The sequence below is a fragment of the Tiliqua scincoides genome, chromosome 3 (genome assembly GCF_035046505.1).
Source record: "Tiliqua scincoides isolate rTilSci1 chromosome 3, rTilSci1.hap2, whole genome shotgun sequence".
NCBI lineage: Eukaryota > Metazoa > Chordata > Lepidosauria > Squamata > Scincidae > Tiliqua > Tiliqua scincoides.
Genome location: NC_089823.1, coordinates 145,968,357 through 145,977,750, shown reverse-complemented (window position 1 = coordinate 145,977,750; position 9,394 = coordinate 145,968,357). Strand labels below are relative to the sequence as shown.

The following is a 9,394-nucleotide window of genomic DNA, read 5'->3' as shown; positions in this document are numbered from 1 at the left end:
AGTAATCTTTTTCTTGTTCTACAGAGCCTTCTGTAGGAGGAGAAAGATTGCACCACGCTGCCACAGGAGCATGAAAATGATGGGGAAATTATCTGCAACATTTTGAATAATGATTTGGCATACATTAGACTATCTATTGCTCTGCTGGGGCTTTCACTGGGGAATTGGGCGTGATGCATGGCGACGGGTAGCAACCATACAGAAAGGACAATGGAGAACTAGCGCTAGCAAAAGGAGGGGGCAATCGGTCTACGGGTGCAAGAAGCAGAATTTTCATTGAACTTTGGAATTCCAGCAGGCATACATTGTGAGCTATGCTATGCTTTTCTTTACATCTGTGGCGAACAAATACTGAAACATAATACAAACCAAATAAAAAGGCATTCGTATCATGTATCATAAGCATAAGACTTATTATAATGTTCTGAATCTTTGTTGGTTGGCAACCTTCAGTCTCGAAAGACTATGGTATAAGCCTACAGCACCCGGTATTCCCAGGCGGTCTCCCATCCAAGTACTAACCAAGCCTGACCCTGCTTAGCTTCCGAGAGCAGATGAGATCGGGCATGTACAGGGTAACAGTTGCTATTTTAAACTATTTTTGCCCAATGTTTCATATACGCAACAGGGATCAAATGTGTACCCGTGTGGGTTGGGCAAAAATGGGTTAACATTTTCCGATAACCCCTTGCTGAAACAAGTTGTTGACAAAAATGCACAAAGGGCATTGCTTACCTTCTGGTATGCATTCCTCCATGAGGAAAAGGTTCATGTTCCAATTCTAATGAGGCACAGAAGTTTCATACTTTGGGCCACGTTCATTTGAAAATTTTTTACGTGGGACCTGGGAGAGACACTAGTGTCCAAAAAGGCAGCTCACCTTGTTGTCTAGACTTTAGGGAGGAGGAAAGATGGGGAGTAGCAAAAACACTGGGATTCCCAAGTCCTGACACAATGGGGGCTGAATAATTGATAGAAAACCATTTGGAAAAAAGGCTGTCAGTGAGAGGGCAGATTTATTCAGAATAAACCTGTCAGGCTAATAGGGGCACATTAGCATTAGAAAAAGGGGATTGACAAACAGCAGCCATGCTGAAGTCAAATGGATTTATTTTGATTATGAACTTGGGAAGTGCATTTGTTTGTTTATGAAATATGAAGATTCATATCTTTTCTTCTGTGAGAGGAAAAGTAACTTTGGGGGGGGGGGTTGTTAGAAGAAAAGAGGGCAGCAAAGTAAGAGTTAAATATGCCCCTGCCCCACAGCACATCTCCAGCTCCAGAGTACTTCTGCCATTCTTTATTTTACAAGAGGTGCCTGGTGTAAGGCGCATGGAACTCTGCATAATGTGCCTTTGCTATGTATGTAAGCACATCAATGGACTGACATCAACATCATCATCATCAACATCATCATCATCATCATCATACACATAACATTCTCTGTGCTCAAAGTGCTTCACACAAATTATCTTGCTGCAGTCCTTACAATGCAGTCCTATTAAGGTTGGCATTAGAGATCAACCAAGCTCAGTCCTGACTGAGGGTCCAGGTCCATTAAAGGCAAAGCCAAGCTGTGAACCCTCAGTGCTGGTGATAGTGCATAATGTACCAGTCCAGGAAAGGTAAGGGTCCTGTCCGGGGGGGGGGGGGGGCTTTGCTCTGGGCCACTAGCATCCTGAGGCTGACACTGCCCTATACAATAAGTATGTGTTCTTATGCTCATATTGTAGCTGTAGATTTGAGGTTGAGAGGACAGGCCTTGTCTAAGGCCACCTAGGGAGTTCATGGTTGATGTGACCCAGGGCAGTCCTACATTGTAGCTCAGTCTCTTGGCCACTAGGCCACTATACACCAGCTTCAGAATGAACATGCTGACCAAGGCCTGTGTTCTACAATTCCTTAGAAGCACAGAAAAACCACAGAATGAAATGCCAGTATTCTGAAAACGTAGCATCTTAACAATTAAAAAAAATAAATAAAGTACATGTTTTGGTCCTTATGGCTGTAGAGGTTGAGTTAAAGCAGAGTGGATTGAGTTTAGTTGGTTGCACAACCCAGAACACCCCTGACACTGCCTTGAGTCTTCCGCTTCTGCATGAAGAAGAAGAAGAAGAAGAAGAAGAAGAAGAAGAAGAAGAAGAAGAAGAAGAAGAAGAAGAAGAAGAAGAAGAAGAAGAAGAAGAAGAAGAAGAAGAAGAAGAAGAAGAAGAAGAAGAAGAAGAAGAAGAAGAAGAAGAAGAAAGCAGCCACTTACTGTACTCCTTGCGTGGTTTCTTCAATTGCATAAATGCTTGCAAGACTCCTTCGTGTGTGGTTCCTGTAAATCAAACAAGAAGACCTGCACTTCTGTGTTTGAAGAAACCATGCTTGGAGCAAGATAAGGAGGTGGGTGATTCACTTTGTGTTTGCTCTAGCTAGTGAACAGTGGATCAATGCATGTTGCATCCATTGCAGGCTAGAGGCCAAATCTACCACCCTCTCACCCCTCCCATATTCTGCCACTGATACACAACCCGCATCACCTCAGCTAAAAAATGGGCTACCCCTTGATATCGTTCCATGAATGCCAACAACCAACCATTGCCAGGTGTGTCATCAATTCACCATGACCAGCCTTCTGCCCACCTCTGTCTCAAAGTTTACCAACAAGTCTAGGTGAAATCACTCAAGTCAGATAGAGATCAGAGAGCAGAGAGGGCTTATGTATCTTGCAGACCTTTTTGCTTTCCTCATGCCTATTAGGAGCAAAAAAATATTATGCAATCTGTGAAAATACACTCATATTTGCATAATTTATATAGGTTCTGTTGACAGAGAATTCTGGGTTTCAGGAAACATCCAGTTCTGGGACTGATCTTTGTCAAATATTGTTCCTCAGTAATGCTTGCACCTCTTCATGGTTCATTAACTCAATGGAATAATTAAATGGCTATATCACCATCATTTCTCAAAGGATCGGACTGAGAGTTGGCTACACTACAGCAGATAATACAGAGATGCTCTACTATAGGCCAAATTTTAAGAAGTGGTCAAACATTTGTTCACTTGATTTATAGGGAAAAAGCTGTTGAGACTTGGAGTGCATTTCATATACATTTTGTTATCTGCTGTACATACATAAAGGACCCAATATGACTTCTAATTTGTTTCTTAAGGGAATTGATCTGGAGACACTTGTTCCTCAGCCACTCCCTCATGTGACAACATTGATTCCATTCCAACTGTGCAGGAACTTTCTGCCAGCTGCTACCAACATTTTCTAGAATGATTGAAATATAATGACGGAAAGGCAGCCTTCCTTACTCCTCCACATCTCATTGTTTCTTTAAAACAGGTGAGGTGGGAGAATACTGGGAGAAGAATCTTCCACTCCCAGCATCCTCCTACACAGTAGCATAGTATTTATTTATTTATTTATTTATTTTTAATTAACACACACAGACATACAAACATATAACATACATTTAGGAGTGCTAAATGCCATATACCATTACTCATTAATCATACTATATCTCCTAATCTACTACTCATCTACTTCTGCCTCTTATTAGTTTGTCCATTTATTTATATAATATATAATAAATTTTCCCTAATGCCCTGTACTATGTTTTCTAAATTTTCAGTTTCTATCAAACATAAACTTACTTCAATTACTCATTAATATTAAAACAAAATAATCTAATTACCAAAGTATAACAACATATAAAACAATTCTTCCATCTACTTCTAACTCTTCTACTCATTTCTTATATCAAATATAATAGATTTTTCCTAATTCCCTATAATGTCTTTTCTAAATATTCACTTTTTATCATCTCAACTAGTTCAATTACTCATTAATATCAAATAATAATAATCTAATTTCCAAATTATAATAACACCATCAATCTCTTATAATATGTTCTTTACCATTCTCCAATCTAATTACATTTTTTCCCTTTAACATAATAACCACCTGTAAAACAATTCACCCACACGCTAACATTTCCAGCTATTTTTTCTAATTCATTCTAATTCATATATATCAATTTCATATATATTTATTTTTAAGTAAATTTAAACCAGTTATTAATGAAATAAAATCCTCCAATTTTCTTTAACCCTCAGGTTAACCCTCAGGTTTCTTTTTCTTTCTTTCTTTCCATTTTTTCTCCTGTAATACCTTTAATAATTTATCTCCATAACAGAATCCAATAAGCCCACACTTTCTTGTATAAGGTATGTTCATTCTTCCAATTAACTGGGATATGCTTTCTTCTTCTTGTTCCAACAAATTTTGTATTTTGTGCACCCATCTTACTCTGTCCATCTTCTCTATTTCAATCTCCAGCAGTGTCCCCTCTAGATCCTGTTGATTTTCCACTCTTCTAATTTCTCTCTCCACTCTTCTGATGATGATTTCATCCTTCACCATCATCTTTTCCGCTTTCTCCTTGTGTTTATCTTCTGTTTTCCTCACATCTTCCAATTGCTCCTTGTACACATCTATCTGTTGAGAGAGAGTCTTTAAACTGGCTTGAATCTGCAAGGACCAACTCAACTGCTGTCTTCTCGTTGTGAGCAATTTTTCCAAATTTTTGAGGATCATTTGAGTCCAAATACCTGGAACAAGCTCCATCTTGCAATTTCTCTCTAATCCATAAGATGTCCACAGCATATTACTCTCCTTACTTCCACCACATGTTTTTTCAGTCAGGCATTTTTTGAATTTTTCTTACAGATAACAGTGTGATTAATGGAGAAAAACAAAACGAAAGAAACATTCTCAAGGAGTCAAAACTCTTTCAAGTCTAATAAAAATTATGTCCACAAGTAATTCTGGATTTTAGTCCACACACCAAATTATATTTATAATTATAATCCACGACCGATTTATTCCACTACAAAGATAAAGAGCACTTTCAACATCCTTAAAAAAGTTTCTCATTAATGCCTTCAGTGTATCCAGGGCTTTTAGCCAAATCAGTCAATCAAAGCCGGGGACAATATTAACACATACTTTTCTTAAATTTCCAACTTAAACTTTACGCTTCATGCTTTTTCTTCCATATGGTATCTTAGCATGGAGCCAGCAGCTTGACTGCAGACACTGTACCTCCCCCAATACTGTCCCTGATGATTAGGTTTCCGAGAAGAAAGCCGCCCCCCCCCCAGTCGGGCTTTCAAAATCTCTGGTACCTGCACTGAAAGATCTTATCTCTCCTGATAAAGATCTTCAGATCCTCTTCAGACATGCAGTTTTTTGGGGGGAAAACAGACTGTCTCTCAGGAGCCTCTGGAGAGGCCAATCCACTGTTGGCTCCCCCCCCCACAGTAGTGTAGTTAAGGGGGTGCATGGGGTAGAAATTTCACCAGGCAACAAGGTTTGCGGGGGGGAGGGGGAAGCAACAACCTAGCGGCCAAAATTGTAAAAACCTTGGTATGTACAAATTATACCATCTTATTATATATATCTTTGGAAAGGTAATTTAATGCAGAATGCAATGAAACAAACCTCATTTGAATATCTGAATTCTATCAAACATTGTGGCCAATTAACCCAAGAATGAAAACACAACTGCCTTATGCAACAAAAAGTGGATTTGCTTAACTCAAAACTGACCCATGAAATTGATTTTTCTGGGAGCCAATGAGATGTTATTATGATCCAGCATGGAACATAAGAACATAAGAACAGCCCCACTGGATCAGGCCATAGGCCCATCTAGTCCAGCTTCCTGTATCTCACAGCGGCCCACCAAATGCCCCAGGGAGCACACCAGATAACAAGAGACCTCATCCTGGTGCTCTCCCCTACATCTGGCATTCTGACTTAACCCATTCCTAAAATCAGGAGGTTGCGCATACACATCATGGCTTGTACCCCATAATGGATTTTTCCTCCAGAAACTCATCCAATCCCCTTTTAAAGGCGTCTAGGCTAGACGCCAGCACCACATCCTGTGGCAAGGAGTTCCACAGACCGACCACGCGCTGAGTAAAGAAATATTTTCTTTTGTCTGTCCTAACCCGCCCAACACTCAATTTTAGTGGATGTCCCCTGGTTCTGGTATTATGTGAGAGTGTAAAGAGCATCTCCCTATCCACTCTGTCCATTCCCTGCATAATTTTGTATGTCTCAATCATGTCCCCCTCAAGCGTCTCTTTTCTAGGCTGAAGAGGCCCAAACGCCGTAGCCTTTCCTCATAAGGAAGGTGCCCCAGCCCCGTAATCATCTTAGTCGCTCTCTTTTGCACCTTTTCCATTTCCACTATGTCTTTTTTGAGATGCGGCGACCAGAACTGGACACAATACTCCAGGTGTGGCCTTACCATAGATTTGTACAACGGCATTATAATACTAACCGTTTTGTTCTCAATACCTTTCCTAATGATCCCAAGCATAGAATTGGCCTTCTTCACTGCCACCGCACATTGGGTCGACACTTTCATCGACCTGTCCACCACCACCCCAAGATCTCTCTCCTGATCTGTCACAGACAGCTCAGAACCCATCAGCCTATATCTAAAGTTTTGATTTTTTGCCCCAATGTGCATGACTTTACACTTACTGACATTGAAGCGCATCTGCCATTTTGCTGCCCATTCTGCCAGTCTGGAGAGATCCTTCTGGAGCTCCTCACAATCACTTCTGGTCTTTACCACTCGGAAAAGTTTGGTGTCGTCTGCAAACTTAGCCACTTCACTGCTCAACCCTGTCTCCAGGTCATTTATGAAGAGGTTGAAAAGCACCGGTCCCAGGACAGATCCTTGGGGCACACCGCTTTTCACCTCTCTCCATTGTGAAAATTGCCCATTGACACCCACTCTCTGCTTCCTGGCCTCCAACCAGTTCTCAATCCACGAGAGGACCTGTCCTCTAATTCCCTGACTGTGGAGTTTTTTCAGTAGCCTTTGGTGAGGGACCGTGTCAAACGCCTTCTGAAAGTCCAGATATATAATGTCCACGGGTTCTCCAGCATCCACATGCCTGTTGACCTTTTCAAAGAATTCTATAAGGTTCGTGAGGCAAGACTTACCCTTACAGAAGCCATGCTGACTCTCCCTCAGCAAGGCCTGTTCGTCTATGTGTTTTGAGATCCTATCTTTGATGAGGCATTCCACCATCTTACCCGGTATGGATGTTAGGCTGACCGGCCTATAGTTTCCCGGGTCCCCCCTCTTTCCCTTTTTAAAAATAGGCGTGACATTTGCTGTCCTCCAATCTTCTGGTACCGTGGCCGTTTTGAGGGACAAGTTGCATACCTTAGTCAAGAGATCTGCAACTTCATTCTTCAATTCCTTAATAACCCTTGGGTGTATGCCATCAGGGCCCGGTGACTTATTGATCTTTAATTTATCAATGAGGTCTGAAACATCTTCTCTTTTAACCTCTATCTGACTTAACTCCTCGGTTAGGAGGGGCCGTTCGGGCAGTGGTATCTGCCCAAGGTCTTCTGCCGTGAAGACAGATGCAAAGAACTCATTTAATTTCTCTGCCATCTCTAAGTCTCCTTTTATCTCCCCTTTCCCTCCCTCACCATCCAGAGGGCCAACCGCTTCTCTGGCGGGTTTCCTGCTTCTAACATATTTGAAGAAGCTTTTATTATTCCCCTTAATGTTGCTGGCCATGCGTTCCTCATAGTCTCGCTTGGCCTCCCCTATCACCTTCTTACATTTCTTTTGCCACAGTTTATGTTCCTTTTTATTCTCCTCATTAGGGCAAGACTTCCATTTACGGAAGGAAGCTTCCTTGCCCTTCCCAGACTCTCTAACTTGGCTGGTTAGCCATGCGGGCACTCTCCTGGATTTAGTGGAACCCTTCTTTCTTTGCGGTATACACCTCTGCTGGGCCTCTATTACTGTTGTTTTAAGCAGCCTCCATGCACTCTGGAGAGACTGGACTCTTTTTACCCTCCCTTTCAACCTCCTTCTAACCAGCCTCCTCATTTGAGGGAAGTCCGCCCGTCGGAAGTCAAGGGTTTTTGTTAGAGATTTGCCTGGTATTCTTCCCCCAACGTGCACGTCAAAACGGATTGCAGCATGATCACTGTTCCCCAATGGCTCAGTAACGTTTACATCTCTAACCAGGTCCTGCGTACCGCACAAAATTAAATCCAGAGTCACCTGTCCTCTGGTGGGCTCCGTGACTAGCTGATCTAAGCCACAGTCATTTAGCACGTCAAGAAATCCGGTTTCCTTATCGTGACCAGAACACAAATTGACTCAGTCAATATGAGGATAATTGAAGTCCCCCATGATTACAACCCTGTCCTTCCTTGTCACCTCCCTGATCTGTTTCCTCATTTCAAGGTCCCCATCAGATTTCTGGTCTGGAGGACGATAGCACGCCCCCAGTATTACATTGCTGCACAAGCCTGGTAATTTAACCCACAGAGATTCTACGGTGGAGTCGGACCCACCTTCAATCTCTACTTTGCTGGATTCTATCCCTTCCTTAACATAAAGGGCCACCCCACCTCCAACACGCCCCTGCCTGTCCCTCCTGTAGAGTTTATAGCCCGGGATTGCGGTATCCCACTGATTCTCCGCATTCCACCAGGTTTCCGTTATGCCCACTATGTCAATATTTTCCCTTGTCACCAGACATTCCAGTTCTCCCACCTTTGCTCGTAGACTTCGGGCATTCGCATAAAAGCATTTATACACAGAATGCCCCAGGATGGGCTGCTTATTCGCTCCTTTGTCCCCGCATCCTCTCATTGTGCCAAACCGTCTATCACATCCCATCACCCTACCTTTCCCAATTTCTTCTCCTACCCTGCCTTTGTCTTGTTGTTCTCTAACCTCCCCATCCTCATCCCATAGGGATGAGGAGTCCCGAACCGGATGCCCCTTGGCTCCTGTCGGCCTTCCCCCAGGGATCAGTTTAAAAGCTGCTCTGCCACCTTTTTAATGTTATGCGCCAGCAGTCTGGTTCCATTCTGGTTCAAATGGAGTCCGTCCCTCTTGTACAGGCCCCGCTTGCCCCAAAACGTTCCCCAGTGCCTAACGAATCTAAACCCCTCCTCCCTACACCACCGTCTCATCCACGCATTGAGACCCCTGATCTCCGCCTGCCTAGCTGGCCCTGCGCGTGGAACAGGTAGCACTTCAGAGAACGCTACCTTTGAGGTCCTGGCTTTCAGCTTCCTGCCTAAAAGCCTAAATTTGGCCTCCAGGACCTCCCAGCTACACTTGCCCACATCGTTGGTGCCGACATGCACCACAGCCGCTACCTCTCCCCCAGCACTGTCTACTAGCCTGTCTAGACGAGAAGTGATGTTCGCAACCTTTGCACCAGGCAGGCAAGTCACCATGCGGTCCTCACATCCGTCGCAAACCCCCCTCTCTATGTTTCTAATAATCGAATCCCCCACTATAAGAAGCCCCCGACCCCCCTCCCGCCGAGG

At 43.2% G+C, this 9,394-nt stretch overlaps 1 pseudogene; it reads right to left on the bottom strand.

The window, feature by feature from the left end:
• Window positions 1-473: 473 nt before the first annotated feature.
• On the bottom strand, window positions 474-593 carry LOC136646180 (5S ribosomal RNA; annotated as a pseudogene).
• Window positions 594-9,394: the final 8,801 nt, after the last annotated feature.